General features: G+C 42.7%; 1 long non-coding RNA gene across 6 annotated transcripts in view; it reads right to left on the reverse strand.

The window, feature by feature from the left end:
* LOC147034861 (uncharacterized) overlaps positions 1 to 27552 on the reverse strand; it is a 208592-nt gene that overhangs the window by 41581 nt on the left and 139459 nt on the right. Inside the window, exon 1 of one of the 6 annotated variants that reach the window (XR_015060588.1) lies at positions 23553 to 24674. The exons of the other annotated variants lie outside the window; for them this stretch is intronic. This is a non-coding gene — a long non-coding RNA (uncharacterized LOC147034861). Of the gene's footprint in view, positions 1 to 23552; positions 24675 to 27552 lie in introns of those variants that run through there. 6 annotated transcript variants of the gene reach the window in all.

A 27552-nucleotide genomic window follows, 5' to 3' on the forward strand; every position in this document is an offset into this window, starting at 1 on the left:
TCTATCTCAGTTCGGACAATGCCAGACAAATTGAAGAAAAGGACAAACAAGGACAGGTTGGAAATCGACAAAGGATTTGTTAATAATAAAATATATAAATAAAAAGAACCTTTTATTTTCTGAGGTAAATAAAGAATGAATTTCAAAGCAAAATCAATCAAAATGCCAGGAAAGAGACAAAGAGCAGATGCTTATCGGGGGGTTGACTTACTTACAGCAAAACACAGACATGGGTACCCAACAGATCATTCAGGGGGAGGGAAAGAATCATATCGCTCATCAGAAAGTCGTCCCTGAAGTGAAAACGTCCTGAAATGCGTGCGTGCGTATCACGTCAGTCGTCAGCACCCAGCCTTGCCATGCACCCTCTCGCGAACAGCCTTACATGCCAGTCGACATCTGGAGGGCACCGTGATCATCTGTCATGGGTTTAGACCCTGGTGTTGTTGGTGACCGACCCGTGCCTCACTTGTTGGCGGTGCTGCTCACACCCACACGCGCACCACACGCTCTCTTTCCGAAGCACTGGGAAGGACGAATTGTCTCGTTGATGGCGCTGGTCAGACACCCACACGTGCACCACACGCTTGCTTGCCCAAGCACTGGGAAGGACGAATTGTCTCGTTATTGGTGCTGGTCAGACACCCGCTTCTTGCTCGCTTCTCAAGCTTACTTCTCGTTCTCTTCCCCCTCCCTGGCTTTCTTTCACCCCGCTTTCTTTCTCACTTTCCTCTCTCCCGCTTTTCTCCTCTTTCGCTTTTCTCCTCGCACTTTTTCTCCTCACGCTTTTCTCTTCACAGAACGTACCTCTCGTTCGTTTTATATCTCTCCGCGGGCGCAGTGCACCCCAAGCTCACCCCACCCCACTGGCGCACGGTTACCATGATGACCCGTGCACTTTCAAAAAAGGCGGGCGTCGGAGCTCACGAAAGATTGTTCCTGAGGAAGAATGGGGGTGGGCTTCAGAGCTCATGAAAGAAATGTGTGTGAATGTGTCTGTCGTAAAGAAAAAAGCTTCCCATAAGAGAGGGGATCTATCCTTTACCCTTCTCAACTCATGACATTTAATATCCCATGAGACATGGGGATGGGGCTAATCTGAACATGCATTTAAGGAAATAACTGTCTTAGGACCTGGATGTGTGGATGCATTCATCAGACCTGATTCCGAAATCCGTAACAATATACATATATATATATATATATATATATATATATATATATATATATATATATATATATATATATATATATATATATATATATATATATACATATATATATATATATATGGAGGTGGAGATAGTGAATCAGGAACTGGGGTGGATCAGTAAGGATGAAGTGAGGACTGCTATGAAGAGGATGAAAAGTGGAAATGTGGTTGGCCCAGATGACATACCAGTGGAGGCATGGAAGTGCTTAGGAGAGATGGCAGTGGGGTTGTGAACCAGATTGTTTAATAAAATCTTGGAAAGTGAGAGGATGCCAGAGGAGTGGAGATTAAGTGTACTGGTTCTGATTTTCAAGAACAAGGGTGATGTGCAGAGCTGTGGAAATTACAGAGGGATAAAGTTGTTAAGCCACACCATGAAGTTGTGGGAAAGAGTAGTGGAAGCTAGGTTGAGAAGAGAGGTGGCGATTTGTGAGCAGCAATATGGGTTTATGCCAGGAAAGAGCACCACTGATGCGATGTTTGCTTTGAGAATGTTGATGGAGAAGTATAGGGAAGGCCAAAAGGAGTTACATTGTGTGTTTGTGGATTTAGAGAAAGCTTATGATAGGGTGCCAAGAGGGGAGTTGTGGCATTGTATGAGGAAGTCGGGAGTGGTGGAGAAGTATGTGAGGATTGTGCAGGATATGCATGAGGACAGTGTGACAACGGTGAGGTGTGCGGTAGGAATGACGGACCGGTTCAAGGTAAAAGTAGGATTGCACCAAGGATCGGCTCAGAGCCCTTTCCTGTTTGCAATGGTGATGGACAGTTTGACAGACGAGATCAGACTGGAGTCTCCATGGACTATGATGTTCGCGGATGACATCATGATCTGTAGGGAGAGTAGGGAGCAGGCTGAGGCGAGCCTTGAGAGGTGGAGGTACGCACTAGAGAGAAGGGGAATGATAGTCAGTCAGAGTAAGATGGAGTACATGTACGTAAATGAGAGGGAGGGTGGTGGTATGGTGCGGGTGCAAGGAGTTGAGGTGGGGAAGGTGGATGGGTTTAAATATTTGGGATCAACTGTCCTAAGTAACAAAGAGTGTGGGAGAGAAGTGAAAGAGTGCAGGCAGGATGGAGTGGGTGGAGAAGAGTTGCAGGAGTGATTTGTGACAGAAGCGTCGCTGCAAGAGTTAAGGGGAAAGTATATAAGACGGTAGTGAGACCAGCTATGTTGTATGGTTTGGAGGCGGTGGCGCTAACAAAGACAGGAAGCGGAGCTGGAGGTGGCAGAGTTAAAGATGCTGCGATTCTCGTTGGGAGTGATGAGGATGGACAGGATAAGGAATGAGTATATTAGAGGGACTGCGCAGGTAGGACGGTTTGGAGACAAAGTGAGAGAGGCGGGATTGAGATGGTTTGGACATGTGCACAGGAGGGAAGCGGAGTATATCTGGAGAAGGATGCTGAAGATGGAGCCGCCAGGCAGGAGCAGAAGAGGAAGGCCAAAGAAGAAGTTCATGGATGCGGTGAGGGCGGACATGCGGGTGGTTTGGAGTGTCAATGGAAGATGTGGAGGATAGACCGAAATGGAGACGGTTGATCTGCTGTGGTGACCCCTAACGGGAGCAGCCGAAAGAAGACGAAATATATATATATATATATATATATATATTTAAATAGAGCTCTGGAAAAAATTGAGACCACTGCAAAATGATCAGTTTTTCTGGTTTTACTATTAATAGGTATGTGTTTAAGTAAAATGTACATTTTTGTTTTATTCTATAAATTACTGACAACATTTCTCCCAAATTCCGAATAAAAAAATATTGTCATTTGGAGCATTTATTTGCAGAAAATGACAACAAAGATTCAGTGTTTTCAGACCTCAAATAATACAAACAAAATAAGTTCATATTCATTTTTAAACAACACAATACCAATGTTTTAACTTAGGAAGAGTTCAGAAATCAATATTTTGTGGAAAAACCCTGATTTTCAATCACAGCTTTCATGCGCCTTGGCATGCTCTCCACCAGTTTTACACATTGCTGTTGGGTGACTTTATGCCAACACTGGCACAAAAATTCAAGCAGCTCGGCTTTGTTTGATGGCTTGTGACCATCCATCTTCCTCTTGATCACATTCCAGAGGTTTTCAATGGGGTTCAGGTCTGGAGATTGGGCTGGCCATGACAGGGTCTTGATCTGATGGTCCTCCATCCACACCTTGATTGACCTGGCTGTGTGGCATGGAGCATTGCCATGCTGGAAAAACCAATCCTCAGAGATGGGGAACATTGTCAGAGCAGAAGGAAGCAAGTGTTCTTCCAGGACAACCTTGTATGTGGCTTGATTCATGAGTTCTTCACAAAGACAAATCTACCAGATTCCAGCCTTGCTGAAGCACCCCCAGATCATCACCGATCCTCCACCAAATTTCACAATGGGTGAGACACTGTGGCTTGTAGGCCTCTCCAGGTCTCCGTCTAACCATTAGAATACCAGGTGTTGGGCAAAGCTGAAAATTGGACTCATCAGAGAAGATGACCTTACTCCAGTCCTCTACGGTCCAATCCTTATGGTCTTTTGCAAACCTCAGCCTGGCTCTTCTTTGCTTCTCATTGATGAAGGGCTTTTTTCTAGCTTTGCATGACTTCAGCCCTGCCGCTAGGAGCCCGTTTCGAACCATCCTCGCTGTACACTTCACCCCAGCTGCCGTTTGCCATTGTTTTTGTAGGTCACTGGATGTCATCCTACGGTTGTTGAGTGACATTCAAATGAGTTGGCGGTCATCCCGGTCAGTGGAAAGTCGTTTTCGCCCTCTGCCAGTCTGTAGGTTTGTTGTCCCCAATGTTTGCTGCTTGACCTTGTTCTTATGAACCACCATCCTTGAAATTTTAAGGATGGAAGCAACGTGATGCTCACTGTATCCCTCTGCCAGTAAAGCCAGAATTGAACCCTTCTTTTCCTCACTCAAAACTTTTCTTTTCAACTCTTTTGCCATGGTCAATAGTTAATTTTTGATTCCAATTACTTTTGAGGTACTACTACCACTGTTTTTGCCATCCAGCTGGTCCTATTGCAAGAGGATAGTGATGACCACAGCAGTGGTTTATATACTTTCCCTTGTTAAATAAGATTCGGTTCAGGTGATCACCTAATCAGTACCTCATTCAGTAGAATGAGGTGTGCCTGTGTTGGAATTCAACAGATGCTGGAATGGAATGACTGCCATATATGTAGAGATACTGATTTAATTTTTTTTTGGAGTGGTCTCATTTTTTTTCCAGATATATATATATATATATATATATATATATATATATATATATATATATATATATATATATATATACGTATGTTGTCGCGGTACGGTGGCCAAGGTTAACTCTCCGACCCAATTTGTGGTGACGGGTGGTTAACACCGCCAGCCTCCGGGCAGCTGAACTTCTGCCTTGGAGGTCGACAGCCGAAACTCGGAAATTAATGTGCGCACGGGAAAGGGGTGCAAGGGCAGAGGAACTGAGGAGCACAGCACATAAATAGATGAATGGGGGGATTTATACTCAAACCCCACTACAAATACATGGATAGAGATTCTAAAAATTAACACATTTAATGAAAATAAAGAAATATTTACAAGACAACAATTCAAAAGGTAAAGATAATAACATGAAGTAAACAAATCTTTAAGTCGAGGTTCCTCTTCACACAGACTTAAATACAGACAAAGGGGAAAACAAAATAAAGAGAAAACCATTCCATTATTCTTGTACTTCGCTTGGCCCAGAGCTGGTCTTTCTGGAACTTCGAATTGACGTGCTTCCACCACCGGCATGTGCAGATGCACGCAAAATGGCGCCAAGCTGCTTCTCTCGTAACAGGACAAACGTAAGCCAGGCAATCCGTGAGCGGCACAGAGAACCAATGCAGCTGCTTCGTGCATCGATTGTCCTCACGACCCAACCAAGAGCTAAAGGCCAGCGTCTTGCTTTGCCATACGAGCCAAATTGCCTCAACATGAATACAAGGATCATGCTATCCTCTTCGTGCGTCAAAGGAAAGCCAGCCGTACAGCCGGTTTTCACAGGCCATCTCCAAACGACGTTATTTCTCGACCGTGTGCATTCCTTCCCTCAACTCAACTCCTGACTTTCTGCATGCGCTCCCAATATCTCCAAATCAAAATGCGCAACCGACTCTTCTTCTTCGATGTCACACCTATCAATCATCAGCCATGGGGGCGTGACTTTGCCTGCCATCACCGATGGAGGCGGCGCTTCTTCCTGCTGGCCACGTTTGCTTGTAGTTGTTTTAGGGACGTGTTTCCCAATTTTTTTTTTTGCCGAACTTGAAATACAAAAACATCGGGAAAAGTCACAGAGGGGTGATTACATACTCATACCTGCCAACCCTACCGATTTGCGCGTTAGCCTACCGATTTTGTTATTCAGACATACCGCATTTGGAAATTATTATTGGAAAAAAAAATAGTTGTGTTTTTTCAGTTTTGCGTTCGTTTCTCACTGCCAAGATCGTATTACACGCGGCTGCTTCCACATTCTACAAAACTCGTGCCTGACCTTGATTTCTTATCTCGTCAGCGATTGGTTATTGCTTCCAAACTAAGCATGACCAATCAAATGGGACGACGGGAAACAGTGGGCATTCATTTCAAGACAACGCGCCATTTTCCATTCATGATCAAAGACTGAAGTGAACAGAGAGGACTCTGCTTCAGTGCACAACAACAATGCAAACACCAGAAAAGAAAAAAACCACCACCACGCTGGGTCAACGAGTTTAAGCCAAGTTGGACAACAGAGTTCAAGTGTATCAAGGCTTCGCGTGAGGTAAACTGTAAATATGTTATGAAATGAGAGTGGCCAGTCATTTCATTCATAAAGATGTATCGGTGAGTTTATGTAAACTCTTGTGTACACGTATGGGCACATACATGTGGAGCTTGGACAGTCAGTAATTTATGGAAACGTGACTGATGATCATGATGTCTTAGAAAAGTAAAGATTGGTGAGTAAATCAACCATGTTAAGTTTTCTCTTTTTCACTCTAAAAATATGTTGATATATTTCAGCTAACTGTGGTCTCAAAATGCAGGAGATTGCACCATTTTTAAAAAAAAAATTCTGGGGGGGGCATGCCCCCGGACCCCCCTTGGGACGCATGCAACGCCAGCCTACCGCTTTTCCTTCAAAAAAGGTTGGCAGGTATGCATACTGGGGAAACTTATTCTTACTCCTTAGCTCATTAACACTGCAACACCCCCCCTGTGTGGTTACACATAACACTTTAGCTCACAGTTTCCCCACTTAATCACATCGAAATGTCTCCTACACATCTATGCACAAACTGCTTCCAGATTAAATCCCTCCATCTACTCCATCTATCTCAAGGAGGAATGCTGCCCAGCTGATTTTTTTTATGCACTGTCGAGGCTCATATGAGAGCAAACACATGGGACATACAAGAAGGGGAGCAGGAGACAAAAGTTGTGGGAGAGTTAAGGAAAAATAACAGTGTGGAAACAGAAACATGAGGAGATCTGTGAAGGGAGAGGGATGGGGTGGGGCACACAGGTCCTAACACGACGGGGACTTTCAGGAAGGAAAGCAGGGAATTCGAAGAAGTTGCGTTTGGGTTGGATTAGTGTGGGTAGAAAAGATTGTGGTTTTGGATGTGGAAAGATAAGAGATGGTGGTGAACAGCTGACTTGAAGGCCTGGAGGGAATAGTGAGATTGAAGAGAGTGTGGGAGTTTGTCCCAAAAGTGGGGAAAAAGAGGAATGAAACAGTGAAGGTGGTCAGTGCTTCTTGGTGTTGGTAGTTTTACCAGAAAAAGGTTGCTAACGGACCTAGAACACCCTGCGGAAATATAGGGGAGACATATCTCAGATAGAGCAGGGGGAGAGGCCGGAGGGGAGAGGGTAGAAGAAGGAAAGACCACCGACCTGCCTGCGGTGAGAGAGTAAGAGACCAAAGGACTCAGCCTCATCATGGGAGATACCAATTATCATACATGTTTTGGTTTCCACAGTGTGAAGCCGAGAAAGGTGAGAAACGGGAGCACCAGCTCACTGGGGATAGCAGTCCTCCATCAGGCAGCGGACAAATGCTGTACATGTGTTCACGAGCTCAGGTGTGTCAAGGAAGGACTTTGCACGACGGAGGATTCCCAGTCGGCAACTGGCTTCGGACGCCAGGTTGGAAATGTGGCCTTCCCAGGAAATATCCTGGCAGATAGTGTGATCCAGAAGCTTGAATGCAAGGACGTCTTCATGAGGATTGATGAGAAAGTTGATTGAGGGTCCATACGGTCCTTTCGGAGAGACATAGTGAGAGTGTGAGATTTGTCAGGATTGAAAGACATGTTCCACATGTTGGATCAGCTTGTGATTTTATCCTGATCTACCGAGAGGGAGGAGGCTGCTGCTTGCTGTCCTGAGGGATGACACATGGTAAGACAGAGGGTGGAGTCATCAGCAAAGAGATAAAGAGCATTTTCCAGAAAGTCAGAGAGATCATTGATGAAAACCAGAAAAAGAATAGGGCCCAAAACACTGCCTTGAGGAACTCCAGCAGAGACAGGAAGAGGGGATAAGAGAACTCCATTAAAGGCCACGTGTTGGCTGTGTCAGGAGAGCAAGTCTGTGAGCCATGAGTGGAGATGTACTTGGAAACCATAGAAAGAGAGTTTGGTGAGCAGGGCAGGGTGCCAGACCACATCAAAAGCATGCAATATGTCTTGAAAGATGGATCTGATTTCATTTCTGGCATTGAGGATCTCCAGCCATTGTTGGGAAAGCAGAAGCAGCATGTTCAGGGTAGAGTGACCTGGGCTGTATCCAAATTGATGAATGGAAACAAAGTCATTGGAGAAGAGGAATGATTTAATGTCTGAGGCGATGATGGATTACGTAACCTGGCTCATGATTGTGAGAAGGCTGATTGGTCTGTTGGTGCAGAGATCTGTTTTTGCACCTTTTCCAGAGCGGTAATGTTTGCTGATTTCCAAGCAGATGGCAGATGACCTTGAGCAAATAAGAGGGTGAATGAAACAGAGAGGGGGTGAGCAAGAACAGCAGAGCAGGTTTTTAGGACACCTGGGCTGATGCCCTGTGGGCCAGTTGCAGAATCTGAGTCGAGGTTTGACAGCAAGCTCAATACCTTGTCAGGAGAAAAGGACACAGAATCTAGGAATAGCTGTGTGCAAGTCGGTAAGGTGGGTACAGAAAGCAATGGGTTTGGGACACAAGATTTAGAAGCAAGCATGGAGTTTCAGCATTCAGTCTTTTCATGTGCTGTGTTTGCTGTGTGGCCATTTGAGGTAATGGAAGGGATGGAGGGGGAATGCACACCAGAAATAGACTTAACTCGATACCACCAGAATTTGGAAGAGGGAGACAGGTTTTTGGAGTTCAGAGACAAGAGAGATGGTGTTTACTCGCTCTCCTGAGGGTAATCGCATACTTGTTCCAAACTTTGTGGAGGGAACTGAGATTGCCTTCAGTTGGATTAGCCTTCCATAAGGCAAAGGCAAGCTATTTCCAGACAACTGCCTCGCCACAAGCTTGAGTGTACCATGGGTGGGAGGAAGGGTAGGCCAACTGAAGACGAGAAGGGAAAAATCTGTGCACGAGAGAGAGCAAGTTTCTATGAAAGAATTCCCAGTACAAGTTGTTGTCGGAGAAAGAAGACACGGGAGACCAGTCCTGAAGTTTGATGGCTGCTTGAAGTCCCTGCCAGTTGGCCTGAGTGAAATGCCAGACTCGACGGGGCTGAGGTGGTTCTCTAATAACAGCCAGAGAGATGTCGACTTTGACAAGCATGTGATCAGATGAACCAATTGGAGCAAAGGAAGAACAGCAGATATTTTCATGGAAATTAGTTAAAATCAGATCCAGAAGAGATGGAGTACTGTTGGTTGAGATCCTGGTTGGGAAGTTGACAAATTGTGTCAGTCCCAATGAGTCTCAGAAGTCTTTTGCTGAAGTGCCATGGCAGGTGAGAGGGGTACCCATGCCCAACCAACTGGCAGTATGACCACTGAGGTCACCACATATGAGGAACAGAGAGTTGTGATGAGAGGATAGAAGTTGGTTCATGTTTTCAGAGAGTGAGATGTAGTTGGAGTCATCACTGTTAGGTGGACTGTACAGCACACATATGAACATGAGGTGGGGTGGAGGGGAAGCCATAGCCAGAGGTATTCCTGGGGGTGTGGGGAGAGAGGGCAATGCATGGGGAGTTAGGAATCGAGTCTTTGATGAAAAGAGGAATTCCATCGCCAGGACGAGGATCAGGTCTGTCATATCTGAGAGGAGGAAGTAACCAGGGAGAGCATTCAGAAAACCGTGGATGATCCGTGCAATATGTGCAGTCAGAAAGGATGATCCATGCAGGACATAAGTACGAAAAGGATGATTCATGTTGTTGGAAACCTTGTAATTTGTTTACAGGTTAAGATCCTTACTTTTGCAAAGGGAACGATGTTTTGAGGTTAACATTATTTACAACAATCCTTCAAATTATATTATATTTCAGGAATAGACGATACTCTACAATTGTGTGTGTGTGTGTGTGTGTGTGTGTGTGTGTGTGTGTGTGTGTGTGTGTGTGTGTGTGTGTGTGTGTGTGTGTGTGTGTGTGTGTGTGTGTGTGTGTGTGTCCCTCTCTTCCTCTCACTCAATTCTGCTCTCTCTTTTGTAATAAATTTTTTATTCATAAAAACTTGCACATTATTCAAGGTGTGGGACCACACCATTAACTGCAAATTAATTGCCTTTGAAAATCCGCTAACAGGCTGATGGGGAACCGCGAATTTAAAGCATTCTTTAAAGATGAAAGCACGATTAGGACACACATTTGATGCGCTATTAAAAGATTAACTCGACAACTCTCATCCATGCCAGCCAGCATCCACCACGGTTCTGTCAGAACAAGCCGATTCATCATGCAGTCACGGATTGTTTCACCCTAATATGGGGCCATTCAAAAAATTATGTTATGCAATTTTTTAGGTACCTACAGGCTTGATTTATCCTTGCGAATCATTTTTGTTCGACACATGATTAGATTTTTTGGGGTCCCTCATCATGATTAACAATCGTCCCAAACAAAAACAATGGAAATCTGAAGCAACAAACCCGGACAGTGTATAATCAGCAGAGCCCCACCAGAAAACCAAGATGGCAGCCATATCATTTTGGCTGGGTACCATGGTGGATGGAGTCAAGCGATCAATGCGGGTGTTGTCTGGGAGCTGTACAACCAATATGTGCACATTTCAAAAATGGACATCAACAACAACAACAATAACAACAACAGCAACAAGAGCAATGCAGATCTCTTGCAGACCTGTGACATCTACTCTCATGTGAATTATCCTTGAATGCTTAGGTGTGACATCAAATTTCAGTAACTTGTCAATTAAGATGTGTGGTATAATGGTAATGAATACACTTGAGAAATTAATCAATACTGATCTTACAAAAGACTTTGGAGTATCAAAGTGAGGGTCTTGGATTTTCAGGTCTTGAAGTATTGATCACATAATTAGTAGCCTATATAATTTTGGCTACTTTTTGCGTCTCACAATTCTGAGGGTTCAGCAGTTTCGGAGTTTTCAAAGGGTTTGTATATTTTATCCATTTTCACAATATCTTGTTAGGCTCTGGTTCAGAAGATAGGTACAGTATTGATTTGACGTGTGAATGTTTTTTGTCTAAACTTTTTTGACACTATTTTATGTCACCGTTATCCACAAAGCACATATATTGATTTATGTCAGAACATTGGCAAAAACAGCAGCCAGGGTGGCATGTTGTAAGATTGCAGTGCCATATTAATTTATCTTTTCCGTGAATTATACTGCAGAAAACGCTGACTGGAATTCTTATATTCTGGGAGTAGCGAAAACAACTTGCAATTGGAAGCCATTTTGTATCCATCTGTAAGTTTCTGATGTCAATGATAGAGAGGCAATATTTGAAGAGAACAATCTGTTTTATTGCAGTTTTATTTTATTGTGCAACCCAGAACTCCCCCTTTTTCCAAAACCACATGCCAGTGCTTCCAGTCCAATGAACACAAAGTAAAAACAGAAAACTAATGTAATACCATTATACCATCAAGCACGGTACACTGAACCTGCATCCATTATGTGTGAAGTGTATAATGTCAGTTTTCTCATCAAACTGTATTTCTCTGCACCCAAAATGGAAATTATATTACTTTTAATGATTTATTTTCGTTCTTTCAATGTGTCAGAATAAGCAGCTACAATTAGACAAGATTGATTTTAACCTTCAAACAAATCACAGAAACGGCAGCTAAATGAAGTGGAATGTGCGAGTAAAGGTTCACACTAATGAGTGCCTGATTTGAGGTGTACAGATTGTGTGAATCGAAGAAACACATAGGTAGTGACAGAATGAGGGAGTTTGAAAGAATTGGCAGAAGAAAAGTGAAAGACAGAAATGGAGGCACATCATTCATACCAGACTGGTACACCATCAAGAGAGTAGATAATTAGAAAATACAACAATTGTGAGTGAAAAAAAAAACGAGAAAGAGCTTGTGATTAACAATTTATTGATTGAGTGCTCTGCCTGAAGGCAGGTCCTTGGTTGCTTGGAAAAGGTGATACGGGATGGTTTACCATTGCCTTCCCAGAAGTTATGGCAGGAAATTGTAATTAGACCAGTTTTATTTTGTTTTTGTAATATGACCAGCTTGATCATCACTGGCCATATTTGTAATTTGACCAGTGATGATTTTGTTGAGCTTGATAATTTTGTTCAAAAATAATTTTCTTTTGCTCACCACTCTTTTGCTCACCACTCACCAGACAAACAAAAAACCAATGTCACCCCCAGGGTGACCAGTATCTTGCCAAAATGTGAACATGAGTGACTTATTTATTCGATTAAAGTTACTCAAAAAATAAGGGTTTTGTCGACCTTGATGCTTGACCTTTTTGTGACCTTGACCTTTATATTTTCGTACGGTTAATGGTATCTCTCCAGGCCGTTGTACATGAAATATCAAGAGATTTTGATGAGAACTGAGGAAATAAAATTTTCATGAAAAATCCGTTTTTTCGTCATGACGTCATCAAATGACGTCATAGCGTCAAACTTTTGACAGATCTGGAAAGCACTTATCAAGCGCTTTCATATGAGGTATTACACGATATGGTATCTAAGATTTCAAAATTTGACCTTGGGGTCAAAAACTTTCGACCTCCAGTGCTAACCATGAAGGTCAAGGATGATCGCCACCAAAAATTAATCAGCTGAGCGCCAGACCATGAACTATATTCCCATGAAGTTTGAAGATGATCCGATCAAAATTACTCAAAAAATAAGGGTTTCGTCGACTCCCCTGATTTGCAACAACGTGACCTTAACCTTTGACCTTGACATTGAAAATTTTATGCGCTGAAAGGGACCTCTATAGGACTCTGATATGCGAAGTTACAAAAATTTCCAATGATAACTGTGCTCTGCAGTGATCGATACGTGATTACAGACAAACAAACAAAAAATAAAAATACAAAAAAAAAACATACAAGCTGACTAACATATCTTGCAAAAACTTCGTTTTGGCAAGATAACAAGCATTCATAGACCGTTACTTATGAAATCAGTCGCTGCGACCTTGATATTTGGACCTTAAAAACAACATGCATCCAGTTTTTGACGAGTGAACCAATTCAGTAGCCCAATATGCAAATTATGTTCAAACTTCAAGTCAATCAAATGAAAATTGATGATTTTATGTGACCTTGACCTTTGACCCACAGACCTTTTATTTTTACCGGCATGGTTCGGCTCGCGACACTCGCATCTCCACATGTCGTTGCAGAGAATGACGTTACAGATTTGCTGTGTTGACATGATTTACACCAATCATAATACAAAGATTTATTTTCTAAAAAAATATTTGTAATATTGGTGATATTGAAATTTTATTTGTGATATAAGAAGGTGCAAGTGGTCTAAGTGGTCAAGGGTCTAAGCTGTTTAATCTGTCTGAAGTGGAAGGGGTCTATAAAGTGTCAAGGTCTAAAGGTAATTTTATCTAAGGGTCTAAATGGTCTAAGGTGCAAGGTAATCTAAGGGTCTAAATGGTCTAAGGGGTCTTTTGCGTCTTTTTGGGACTTCTGGATCTTTTGGTACTTTTGGATATTTAGGGTCTTTTTGGGACTTCTGGATCTTTTGGGACTTTTTGGTCTTTGGGTCGTTTTGGGTCTTCAGGGCCTTTTTGTGTCTCTGGGGCTTTTGGGGTCTTCAGGGTCTTTTGGTTCTTCTGGGTCTTTGGGGTCTTCAGTATCTTTTTGCATCTTGGGGGTTTTTTGGGGTCTTCAGTGTCTTTTGGGGTTTTCTGGGTATTTTGGGTCTTCTAGGTCTTTGGGGTCTTCTTTGTCTTCTGGGTCTCTGGGATCTTCTGGGTGTTTAGGGTTTTCTGAGTCGTAGAGGTCTTCCAAGGTATAAGGGGTCTCAGCAGTCTAAAGCGTCGAAAGGTACATTCCAATAGTACGTAAATAAAAGACATGTAGTCATACGGACAGACGGGACGGATGGAGGCAAGGAAGCACGCCAAAACCAAGCTCTTTTTATATTTAGATTCTTCTCCATATTCTCATAATAAAGGGTTGTTGAAAATTTAATGACAAATCTCAAATGGTAAAAATGTTATGGCCTGAACAGACAGCCAGCCAGACAGACAGAGAAACTGACAAACAGACAGACATACATGCACACACACAGCAGCGATTACAAAACCCTGTCTCCCACTGCAGAGGCAGAAGTGCTAATAATTTCAGCCTCAAATCAGCAATAACAATAAAAATGCAAGAGGTTTTGTTGAAATCAAAGAAGAGAAGAGAGAAAAGTATCATTTTTTTTTCTTCACACAAATTTTGTATGGAACATTTATATATCGAAGCAAAGGTTGTCCTGAGGAGAGAATGCAATATGAAATGAAACAAAAGAAAAACATTTCACCTCCAGTACTGTGTTGCATTCAAAACAAGTTATTTCAGCCTCACTTTGTTATGAGAGAGATGGTGGACAAAGAAATTCCACCATAAAACATGATATAACTAGAGGGGCAGCACTCGGGAGAGTGCAAAACTTCCGCCCCCAATACTGCTGGGTCACTCAAGTGAACCTTATATCTTATTCATTAAATATGATGTCAACAGTGCTGAGAGTTATAGTTCTTTTCTCCAACATTTTTTTTTTGGGGGGGGGGGGGTTGGAAATCACTTAAAACATGTAAAAATGCAAAAAAAAAAAAAAAATCGAAATTTTGTTGAAAAGAAAGTTGCAAAAAAATTTTTTCTCTAACAATTTTTTTGGGGGGTTGGAAATCACTTAAAATATGTAGAAATGCAAAAAAAAAATTTTTTGTCTTTTTTGGGGGGGGGGGTAAGAATTTTTTTTGGGGGGGTTGGAAATCACTTAAAACATGTAAAAATGCAAAAAAAAAATGGGGCGGGTTGGAAATTACTTAAAATGTGGAAATGCAAAAAAAAATTTTCTCTAACAATTTTTTTTTTGGGGGGGGGGGTTGGAAATCACTTAAAACATGTAGAAATGCAAAAAAAAAAAAAAAATTTTCTCTAAATTTTTTTTTTGGGGGGGGGTCCAAGTCCAAAATTTAATAGCATGATCCTTGGACCATGCCTAACCCCCCCCCCCCCACCAAGTTTCGTCGAAATCCGTCAAGGAGTTTTTCCGTAACACTGTTCACAAACAAACAAACAAAAAGGGGGAAAACAGTAACCTCCATCCATCTTCGAAGATGGCGGAGGTTAATTATTTATATTTAAATGCTTTACTCTGTGCCTTGCTCACAGTTGCTGTATTATCTCCGGAAAGTCCGTTTTATGAACAATATTGGTAACTTGGTGAGTTTTGATGAGAATGGAGACCCTCCTGCTATTTATGAAGTTCTCAACTGGCAACCTGACAGCACAGGTGGATTACATTTCCAGCTTGTGGGAGCATTTGATTCCACAGCAGCAAAGGACAAACAACTTCACATCAACACAAACTTGGTTGTTTGGAATCATGGTGGTAATAAGGTAATGCACATGCAAGTATCTATACTAATACATGTCAGTGTGTGTGTGTGTGTGTGTGTGTGTGTGTGTGTGTGTGTGTGTGTGTGTGTGTGTGTGTGTGTGTGTGTGTGTGTGTGTGTGTGTGTGTGTGTGTGTGTGTGTGTGTGTGTGTGTGTGTGTGTGTGTGTGTGTGTGTGTGTCAGGGAGTCTCCAGCATAAACTCCAAACCATAAAACCCATCGGCCTGAAACTTTGCATGCATACGAAGAAAACTCAAAGGAAGTGCACGAGTGAAAATTGAGTGTTTGGGTTATTTAAAACACCCCTTTTCAAGATATTTAACAACCTTATTTAATTATATCCTTCAACAGGCGGTCCTTGGCCACCTCGATCTCTGTGGTCTTAAGGCGTTTCCTGGGTAACCTAACTGGGGCCGAAAGCCACCATGCATTTTGGCCTGCTCAATCTTGCCTTGACTTTGAACAGGCCGCAACAATTTCTTTATGATAAAGTTGATTTTTTTTTCACTTTTCTCACTCTTATTTATCAAATGTCTGTTCATCATACCTACGAATCACTGCACACATTGCAATGCTTATAAATGCCTGGAGATGTCAGTATACTTTGCCTTATTTCATTTCAGAAAATGCAATCACCACGAGTATTTCTGAAACCAAGGAGAAATACAAAATTTAAGAACCAGAATCGAACTTCCAAGCAGTTCTGACTCCTAGAAAAGTGTTCATTTGTCCAATTTGGACATATTTGACATTTGGGCATCTCTGGAAGGTGTATGTTTAATATGAGGGTCAGAGATTGCCAAGTGCGTGCCAAGGGAGCCATTTCTGATCAACCATTTCATTGGAGTGCTTCAGCAAGCACTCTACAATATTCGCTTTTCACCCAATAATGTATATTCATCGACTAGAACAAACTTCAGGGTTACTCACCTGCATTGGCCACATTTTGTTATGCGGTGCAACAGGCAGTGGCTGCTTCGTTGAAAATGTGAAATTTTATTTTCCACGAAGTTTCCCGTTTTTGACGATATTGTATGACTCGCCACTTTGGCATAGATAAATATAAATTTAACGTTTTGCTTATAAAAAGTTTCTACAAATGTTTCGTGCATTGCATGGGAAAGCCACTTGGCACATTCTTCAACTTTCAATTGTGATACCATGGTTCTACACTGGAGGTAGGAAGGGAAAAAACAAATTATATAATCACAATGAAAAATAAAAATATTTTCAGTACAGAAGTAAGGAATCGCCACATCATGGCAGGAAAGTCGAGAGGTACACATGCTCAATCTGAGTGACCTGGATTTGAATCCGAACGCAGCTCTAAACTGTCCTCCTGATGTTTCACAGGCCGTGTGATTTGTCACTGTGCGTGTAATCTCTCGAATCGATTCTAAACTTGGTATCATATTTGCCGGAATCCCTCACCCCTCTCCCTCTCAGCCCGACCCACTCTCTCCGGCCCCTCTCCTCCCCCCCCACCCTTCCCTCTCTCCACTCCTTTATCCCTCTCCCCAAACCTGCCCCTGTTCCCCCATTTTTTACCCCTGTTAAAGGAACTGTAGCATATGCGAATCAGATTTGGAGTCAACCAGTGAGGTGACAAAACCCAGAGACAAACACCACTCAGACACGTCCAGAGACAAAACCTGGCAGACGCATCTGGAGCCCAGCTGTCTGGACAGAAACACTGCTCGGACACATCCGAAGACGAACTTCCACCTGGACACGTCCGAAGACAAACTCCTGCCCGGAGGCAAACTCCCATCCAGACGTAAATACCACCAGGATATGTCCGGAGCCAAGCTGTCTGGCGACAAACCAGGGCCAGATGCACCCAGAGACAAATACCACCAAAACACGTGAGAGAAAAACACTGCCTGGACACATCCAGAGAGAAACACTGTCTGGACACGTCCAGAGAGAAACACCACCTGGAAAGGTCCAGAGAGAAACACTCCCCGGACACGTCCAGAGTCAAATATCGCGCAGACACATCCAGAGAGAAACACCACCCAGCCACATCTAGAGAGAAACACCACCCGGACGCATCCAGAGAGAAACACTTCAAGGGATCATTCATGCAATTTCCAGTCTGTCACATTTTGTCACGTCACAAAAAAATCGTTTGTCACATAGAAAGTCCATTTTGTTACATATATTTTTGGGTTTTAGATGCACACATTGGACAAGCCAGGATCACTTTTTAATATTCTTTTAATTCCAAACAACTCAACATTCTCGTAATTCCACAACGTCACTCGTTCTGTAATACTGGGGTGCCAGTTCATCGGAAAGCGAGGGAGGAAAGTTCTATTTCTTTTTCTTCAGGTTATTCAGTTCTTTATTGGCCCCATCTACCAACCTTTTTTTGGCATTCTGGATGGTAGCATTCACAGCCGCAACTTTGGTGACTAAATTCTCAGATTCTCCCTTCACTGCATTGTCGAGCATCATCATGCCCTCTGCCAACAGTGCTTCAGCCCTCCTTTTCTTGGCCAGAGTTGAACCTCCTGCTGAGAGTCGTTCGGAGCAGCTGCTTCTGCTAGTCGTTTTGTGGCCCGTCTCTCCCATTCAATCTGAGTCATATACGCCAACCTTGCTTTCAGAGTGTTTGATATCAGTTCCTCCGAATAAGGCAGCATCTTCATCAAATCTCTTCATATACGAACTTACTGTCTGCAGTCCATTGATGCGAGGCATAGTGAGCCGGGTGCGATGAGATGCGAGCAACAGTTTGTTCTTACTGAACCCCCTCTCAACATCGGCATTGCCATGATTCAATGTGAGGGCTATCCGAACCAATGTCATCAGATTGGCGTATTTCAACTGACCACGAGGTCTTTTCATACTGCCGACTCTGTAACAGAAACATATCCACTCTTCCATTGACATTTCCCGCATTGGCGTCGGTGTTGCCCTCATCCGAATCTTCGTCTTCGGAAGTGCTGACCTGTGGATTATCGGTGTACCAGTCTTCTTGTATGTCCTCACTCAAGTACTCCAACCACTCATCAGATACTGCGTCAATTTTATTTCTCGAGAACATTTTGATGCCAACAGCAAAGTGCTTGATGGCTTGCTTAGCTGATTTTGACTGCCGAGCTAAAGGATGAAGAACTTGTAGGTCATGCAAGAGCTGGTTGTCCATTGGGAATGTTTTGAGGAGTTTACCGATCGCCTCTGAATAAAACAGTTTGGCTCTCTTGAATAAATCCAGATAACTCCCCTCGGATATCCTTTTGGATTCTCTCATGGCTTTTATCTCCTGTGAAGCCGCTTCTCCGATGTCCACTTTTGGAAGCCAGACATCCTGATTCGTTAGATTGATGCTTCCAAGTTGCTTTCCAGTCTTTCGACCAATAACTCCTTCGGTCAGGGCACGTCGCATCAGCGATAGGATCAGTGTGTTCATTTCATCATAGAGAATGTGGGTGAGCGGGCCCTCGCTCTGTATCAACTTATTGAAAAGGTTGAACATGGACAGGACGGATTTCATAAATAGCAGTTCACACTTGAGAAGCTTATTACTCAAAACACCGCAGATCCTCTTGATTCTGTCGTTCTCCCTCTCTTTGTCAGTAAGAGTTCTGAGAAAATACTCTGTCAAAGCTGGAAGTTGCTCCATCAGTCTTTCTGTGATATCTTCCAATGTCGTCCATCGCAAAGTCACATGGTGGAGAAAGACATGCCCTTTAATGCCCTTGGATTTCTGCACAGCCTCGTAGTCTTCTATCCTAGCAGCTGAGTATTTGAAAAGAGAGAATACGTCAATACCTATAGATTTGATCTCAGAGCCGAATTTTTTGAATGCACTAGAAAAGGCGTTGTGGCTTTTGTGCAAGTTGCACGTGCCAATATTGATCATTTTCGGATTGATCTCTTCCATAGCCTTTTCCTGCAGAGATTTTATGACATTCGGTCCATCGGAGGAAATTTGCAACAACTTGTCATGGTAGAGACCGCTGAGAGATTGAACAATGTTGTCCTTGAGTTTAGTAGCATCAGCATGACAAATCTCAAACGATTCCAGATGTTCTACACGAACATGATCACTCTTTGCTGGCCAGTAACGGACGATCACGTCTAACTGTCTCCAATGTTTTGCAGTTGTTGCCGCATCAACCTGAATACTGTATGCTGGAGCAAAGTTCCTAATTTCATTTCCAATTAGAATATGCATATGCGGCCCCATTCCATCCAAAAACTACATACGCTGTCTTGTCTGAAGCGCATTGGAACTCCTTCACGATCTTCGAGTCAGGAAATATGCGAGGAAACATAACGATCATAGAATCTGAGAGTCTGAAGGACAAATTATTCACTGAAACATTGGAAAACCACATCGATTCCGCATAGGTCACATTGTTATTTAAGCTCCGCTTTTGCCAGTCTTTCCGCCCATCCTCAGCACCCGCGCTGCCACTAGCAAAACAGGTCTGTATATTCCTCTGCGTATCCACTAGTCGCTTAAATTTTCGATCATCACCCAAATTGTTTTGGCTTCGCTTGATATGTATACCAGTCTTGGAATGACGGATAAGCTGGTCCTCCCCCCTCTGAGCAATGATCACGATCTCCTGACAAAGAAGACAGCAGACGGAGTGATTGTCGTGGGATTTCGCCCAGTTTTGTATAGGGTCTTGATTGGAGTCCTCCCCATCCAACATGGACACTTTGAAGGCGTGTTCCTTTTACTCATGATCGACAGCTGAAAAAAACAGAAACCCTCGTGAGGCCTGACAAAATAATTATATGTGGTCATATAGTGTACTTCAACCACAAATGAAGTGGAACACCCATAATAATGTTCAGCAATTATTATTCAATCGATATGTTCTTTCGTGTTGTTGATGAAAAACATCGTTCTTTGCATTGTTCTGCAGAAATTAACGAAACATGTTCGCAGCAGACCAACGTCGTCTGATAAAGCAAATTCTGTGCACAAAACATCATTGGAATTCAAGGACCACAAAAATGCTCCTAATTTCATAATGCATCTCTATTTCCTGCTTTTTACTATTACTACGTAATTCCCCCACTTTTCGAGGATGACCATCCCATCTGAAGCTCTTACACATGTGGGCTGGAACCGAGACTAGACGGCCATCCAATTTCGGTCCCAGATTAATCTGAGCAATTTTATATTGTGGTCCTTAATTTCCATGCATTTGACATGACATCTAACATACCTGTTTTTTGTCCAGGAATCTGTACAATAAGCATAAATGTTCAGCATCGAATGACAGGAGGTGTAGTGATGAAATAGGTGCGGGGCTGACGGTCAGCTCTCTAATTAACATGGTTACACACAGCATAGTCGATCACTTTTGTCCAGTTCGATATCATTCCTTTCTAAAAGGAATACTTGTAACCATGAACCCTTTTAGCTCCCAGGGTTTCCCATTCCAGTGGAAGCAAAAAGTATTATTAACTGAACATTGTTAATGCAAAGAAGTCTGCGGTATAAGTGATAAACAAAGCGCAAAAATGAGCAAACAGAAACCGCGACATCAGTTATAACAAAGTGCAAAAATGAACAAAACTTGACATGAGAATGTGTGTTCATCTTACCTCTCACCTTGCTGATGGTGACCACCAATAAAACGGTTGCTCTAGAAGGATAGTCATCATGATATATCTGATACAAAGCTGGCGCGGACAAAACTTTGTCAAATGTGCCACAATTCTCTCAACACTGTCACATGAAAAACTAGTTTGTCACATATTGTCACATAACATCTGTTTTGTCACAGAATGTCACAGTTTTTATGGCTTTTGTCAAATGTCACAAAATGTCACACCGTATGATCCCTGCACTCGCCAGACATGTCCAGAGATAAATACAGACTGGAAGAGTCCAGAGTCAAGCTATCCAGAGACAAACACCGCCCGGACACATCCAGAGACAAACACCACCCAGACACCTGCAGAGACCAACACCGCCCGAATGCGTCAAGAGACAAACACCGCCTGGATGAGTCCGGAGCCAAGCTGTCCAGAGACGAACACCGCTCGGATACGTCCTCCGGAGATGAACTCCCGTCCAGACATAAACACCTCCTGGACAGATATGGAGACAAACTCCCATCCGGACACGTCTGGAGATAAATTCCATCCAGACACGTCAGGAGACAAACCCCATCCGGACACGTCCAGAGACAAACATTGTCCAGACATAACCACCATTTGGATATGTCCAGAGACAGAGACAGACAGAGAGAGGGAGGGGGAGGGGAGAGTGAGAAAGGTGTGGGAGGAGGGTGCTGCACTGTATTGGTAGGGGGGAGAGCAAGGATGAGACAAAGAGAGAGGGAGGTGGGGGTCGGGGAGTTAGCAGAGAGAATACGTTATGCTCTGTGAACAACACACACATACGTACGCATGCACGCACGCACGCACCCACACACCCACGCAGGCACATTAGTGCTTGGCCGATATCAGCAATTTTTCGGGAATCGCAAGTTGGAGTCTGTGTGATTACCAGCTGCAATACGTACTGCATACGACCAAAAAACCTGAGAATCTTTCACCAAAAACAATGTTCTATCGTTATTTTGATGTTTCAGGGAATTGCTAACAAACATTTATCTTTATAAAGAGTTGCGTGTGACATGTGGTTAAAAAAAAGTTTGGCTCGTTAATTTAGAAAACATGTTGATACGGCAAACGGTTGGAAATCGGGTGTTATTTCACAGAATGATAGCGCACTCAGAATAACAGAGCATGAACAACTTGCTCAGGATGATTGAGCACGAACAACTCGCTCATGTTGATGGAACATGAGCAACTTGCTCAGGATGATGGAGCATGAACCACTCACTCAGGAATACAGAGCACGAACCACTCGCTCAGGATGAGGGAGCACGAACCACTCGCTCGGGGCGACGGAGCACGAACCACTCACTCAGGGAGACATAGCTTGAACCACACTCTCAGGATGATGTGGCATGGCAAAAACATCCGCAGTGAGTGAACGTTTCGCTCAGTGACATTGTGCAGTACCGCTATTGACTGAAGGGTGCTCGGCAAGTGACTTTACCTCACAACCGAGCACTCCAACTGCATGGTTGACAAGGAACGGCTGGGCCAGGCTGCACACCATGTGAGATCCTTCTAACTTTAAAGCTGGTTTTCACTGTGCCTGGGAGCCTGGTGTTGGCTTACTGGTTAGGGTGGCGGCTTGAGATCCTAGGGTCCTGAGTTTAATCCCCGTTGGCCGCTGAATCAATACACCAGCGGGTTGACTCAGCCTGTCATCCTTCCGAGGTCGGCGAAATGAGTACCAGTGCGCACTGCTCGAGGGGCACTGCATCAGCGACACAGTCGCGCTTCCAAGAAATTATAGCTACACCGGCAGCTAAGCTGCCATACGTAAGAAGAAGAAGAAGACTGCGCCCGCATCAGTTAAAGAAACAAAATGAATTACTTCAAATCATGACTACAGTTTATTCGCAAAAGAGTTGCTCATTAACATAGATCAACCATGTTGACATCAAAAAAAAATTATCGCCTGTGAAATAAACATTACAGATAATCCATCATGTTGCCTGCTCGTATGTGCACACGTCATGTGGTACATCGATTTGTGGCCCGCGCAAACGTTATAACTTTATTTTAAAATGTCCGTTTTTCCCTAGATTTGCTTTGATTCCCCATAGAGCATCTCACAATATGTCCAAAAATATACACAAAGATCTGGCAGTTACCATGGATAAGCAGTCCCTCTGGGGTACAGGGCACAATGTCAAGCAGTGAATGCATTAAATCATACAGCTCAATGAAGCTAGTTAATTTTGGCACATTGATAAACATTTTGTTCATGCAATATAATTCTCCAAACAGCAGAAAGAGATAAGTTTAATGCTTTGGAATTTGTGTAAATATGGAGAAGGAGGAACGACAGTCTTGCTTGCTTAAAGTAAATAGGTATATAAACTTAGTTAAAAGACTCCTTATTTCTTTAATTTATCAGATTTCATTTCAGATTTCGAGACTTGTTTAATCTGAGCGATATCTGTTCCTCAAAGCCGAAATAATATTTCAATGATATCCATTAATTAGTCCGTGAGAGTACATTGTGAACAATTACATCATATAACAGATTAAATCACTCTAAGCAACTAATTTGAAAACAATTGCACTTGCAAAAGCAAGTATACAGTGATTCACATGTATTGCACATGTATACAGTGATTCATAGCTATGATGAACAGGTATTCGATAATATGCATGAGGAAAGTGGGGGGGAAAAAAACTTTGTTGTAAAGAAATTGTGACGACCTGTTCCAAGTTGGGGCGTGGTTGAGCACATCAAAAAAAATGATGGCGGCTTTAGATCCCAGTGAGGTTACCCAGGAGATGCCTTCAGACCCAGAGTGTGAGGTGGCCGAGGATCGCCTGATGAAGGATATAATTGAATCAGGCCGTTAATTATCTTCAAAAGTGGTGTTTTAATTCACCCAAACACACATTTTTCACTCATGCACTTCCGTGGAGATCCCTTCGTATGCATGCAACGTTTCATGCTGTTAGGTGTCATGGCTTTGGAGTTATGGAAGAGACACAGACACACACTTTTATCAGGTCAGGTCAGATTCGAGTTGGGTCAGGTGTGAACCTGTACTAAACTGTTTCATGGTCAGGTTGTCAGGAACTAAACCATCTCCCACACCAGGTTTCCTGCTGAGGTGGGTGTGTTGATATGGACACCCAGCCGGAATAAAAATAAAACCTCTCAATGGGCGAAGGAGCTCCCTGTGAGCAAGAGCCTTCCATATGTCGTTCCAATCAATGTCTGCGGATTTCCTCCTGCAGTTGGGTTACCTTTTTTGGAGGTTGGTGGCAGGATTTGCACTGCAGCCACCGTAAAACACTTCATTCCACAAAACCCATAAATGCAATGAAAATCCACTCTGTGGGAGTACCTCCTGTGCTGCTGCCCTTCACAGGACAGCTCACAGGATGATGGGATTTGGGCAAAGCCTTTGGGATCCCCATTATTTGATGATAGGAGGTAAGGCACGGGGTGACTTCCTGGGTCACATTGTGGTGGTGTGTGGAGGAGTGGTGCTGAGTTGTCCTCAACCAGACGTTGGTCTCCTTGGGGTAACCTGAGGTGGTCTCTTTGGGTGGGTGCCTGGAATGTCCTATCCTTAAGAGAGGATGATCACCTGTCTCTGTTATCATATCAGCTCCAGCATTTGAACGTTGGTATTGATTGCAGCACTCTCTGAGGTTCGGAGACCAGATAGTTGGTGAGATCATGGCAGGTGGTTACACCGACTATTGATCTGGTCCCTCTGATGGTTACCATTCCCAAGGAGTTGCTGTGGATGTAAGCAATAAGCTGACTCCAATGATAATTGAGGAAACACTGGTCAACGGGCATTTTATTAGAGTAAGGATTTGTCACTCCTTATGTGTCGTTTCCCTGGTCTAAATATATGCTTTGACTGAGGCAAATGATGTCACCATAAAGGACGCATTCTGTGCCACATTCGAGTCTGTGGTTGATCAGTGCTCCAAGCGAGATAGTCTTCTAGTGATGGGGGATTTCAATGCATTGACTGGCACTTACATGCTCCCATACCTGTCCTGACCAGACCTGACCTGACCTGACCCAACATCTCAATCTCCCTCTTCCAACTCCATGCACCCTCACCCCAACTCTCTGTCCTCTCCTTCCCATTTATTTCTGTTCTTAACAATGTTACACAAAGATACACAGGGAACTTTGGCGAATGAGAAGGCCATTCGGCCTATTATGCCTTCATTGTTCCTGTTCCCGTTTGTTAAGACAATATTAAAGGTAGGTAATGATGGAACGATAAATTCACAATCACTTCCCCCTTTCTTCCCTTATCCACACGATGATTCACGGATTGGTGTTTGTTGGGGGGAGAGGGGAAGGGAAGCAAATTCTTGATGTAAATGTGTATTGTGTAGCGCCACTTCCATTTGGGCGAGGGTTTTACAAGTCTCCACCATTTGCAGTCCAGTGTTGCTGTCCCCATGTTTTCCAGTGCAGTCAGGTGTTTTGAATGAAAAGCAGCAGGTATGTTTTTGCTTCATACACTTAACTTCATGGGTTATTTTATTTTCTTTGCCGACACAGTCAGTTGCCTATACGCTGCCGAAATAAAGGTATACTAAGAAGAACGTGTTGCATGCTTGGAATAAGATCGCCCACAGGGTGGGTACTCTGCTCGGCCCCATAATCATCCTTCTCCTGCAGTCACGGCCATTTTGAACTACTTGTGCATGTTATCAATGTATGATTGTTTTTCAAATAGTATTTGTCAATTTTGTTGTCAGATTCCCCAATCGATTTGCAGTGATCCTTGTAAACGTGGCACAAGAAAGATTTTAAGAAAAGGTGAACCATTTTGTTGCTTCGATTGCATCAAGTGTAAATTGGGAGAGTATTCTAATGCAACTGGTAAGGACCATTGATGACCTTTGTAAATTATTGTCACTTAATATGCCATTAATTACAGGAGAATGAAATCATAAATCGTCTTTGCAGATAAAAGTAAAAAATAAATATAACAATGATATAATAATAATAATAATAATAATAATAATAATAAGGCCTGAGCTGAAACACATTTGTTTATGGAAACATCTCATGCCTGACTTCAATAATATGCAATCATACCTCTTTTTTACCTCTGCCACCGAAGGTGAAGGAGGTTATGTTTTCACCCCTTTCTGTCTGTCTGTCTGTCTGTCTGTCTGTCTGTCTCTGGCTGGCTGTCTGCTTGTTTGTCTGTTTGTGTACAGGATATCTCAAAAAGTTGTCGACAGATCCGGATGAAATTTTGTTGACAGGTTCGGTGTGCGACAAAGCCGAACTGAATATATTTTGATGAAGATCCGGATCAGACTACGGGAATTTTCTCGGTAATTCTTCACCACTGAGAGATAGGTCCAAAAAAGACATATCGCCGATATCTAAAAATAGTTGTTGACAGATTCGGATGAAACTTGGTGGACAGGATGGGTGTGTGGCAAGGAAGAATTCATTAGATTTTGGTGAAGATCCAGATCAGACTTCGAGAATTTTTCAGTAATTCTTCACCACTGAGAGATCGGGCCAAAAACGATATTATGCACGATATCTCAAAAAGTTGCAAACGGATTCAGATGAAACTTGGTGGACAGGATGGGTGTGTGACAAGGAGGAATTCTTTAGATTTTATTGAAGATACGGATCCAACAACTAGAATGTAAATGATTCTTCACAATTTAGAGATCGGGATAAAAATGAGATATAGCACGATATCTCAAAAAGTTGCGAACGGATTCGTATGAAACTTGGTGGACAGGATGGGCGTGTGACAAGGAGGAATTCCTTAGGTTTTAGTGAAGATCTGGATCCGACTACTAGAATTTAAATAATTCTTCACCATCTAGAGATTCGGCTAAAAATGGCATAGAGCACGATATCTCAAAAAGTTGTGGACGGGTTCAGATGAAACTTGTTTGTGACCGAATGCATGTGATTATGTAATCATTTACCATTTACAACAATTAATGTTCATGTACCATGTGTAGTTCATTATACATCAAAAACAGAGGATTAAGGGAAACATCTTTCAAATCTAGGATTGAGGTACCTTGATCCAACACCCAGACCCCAAATTTAGCATGGGGTACTTTGGACCATTACATTCAGATCCCTTTTTTTGAGTTCGGCCCCCATTCCAATTTAAGGAGCCAAATGTTAAAAACAAAAAAGACACATTTTGCCTTTCCCTCCCCTTCCATTTAAGTCCATTGAGAAACATTTTCATACAAAATATGCTTCTTTTTTTTTAGGAACCATTTTATGATCCATTTTAGAGACCTGAAAAAAACTTTCATATTGGAGTAATTTTCTGCATTATACAGGTGTCGAGGGTCAAAATCATTCACAAAATTAAAAAGTTTATGGCCAACCAAGCAATTATATTTCAACCAATCCAGACAATTAAGACTGGGCCTAAAAAAAAAAATAAAAAAAAATAAAAAATAAAAAATAAAAAACTTGCCACAACCTCTCCAGTGTAAAGCAGGTAAGCACTGATCCAGTACATCAATTTCTCAATTCGGCAAATATCTGTGTTCACGTGTTGATGATGACACACATTGGGCTGTCATAGAAGCCCTTTTGCAAACTAAGTTATGTTATCTAGTTCTGTCAAGTCATGTCTGACTTCTGGTGACATTCATGTTGTACTGCAGATGTATAAATAAATTGTGCCTTTGACGATAGAAGCATGAAATTTGGCACACTGTT

Source organism: Eptatretus burgeri, chromosome 1 (assembly GCF_056783735.1).
Source record: "Eptatretus burgeri isolate ZD-2024b chromosome 1, Ebu_testis_v1, whole genome shotgun sequence".
NCBI lineage: Eukaryota > Metazoa > Chordata > Myxini > Myxiniformes > Myxinidae > Eptatretus > Eptatretus burgeri.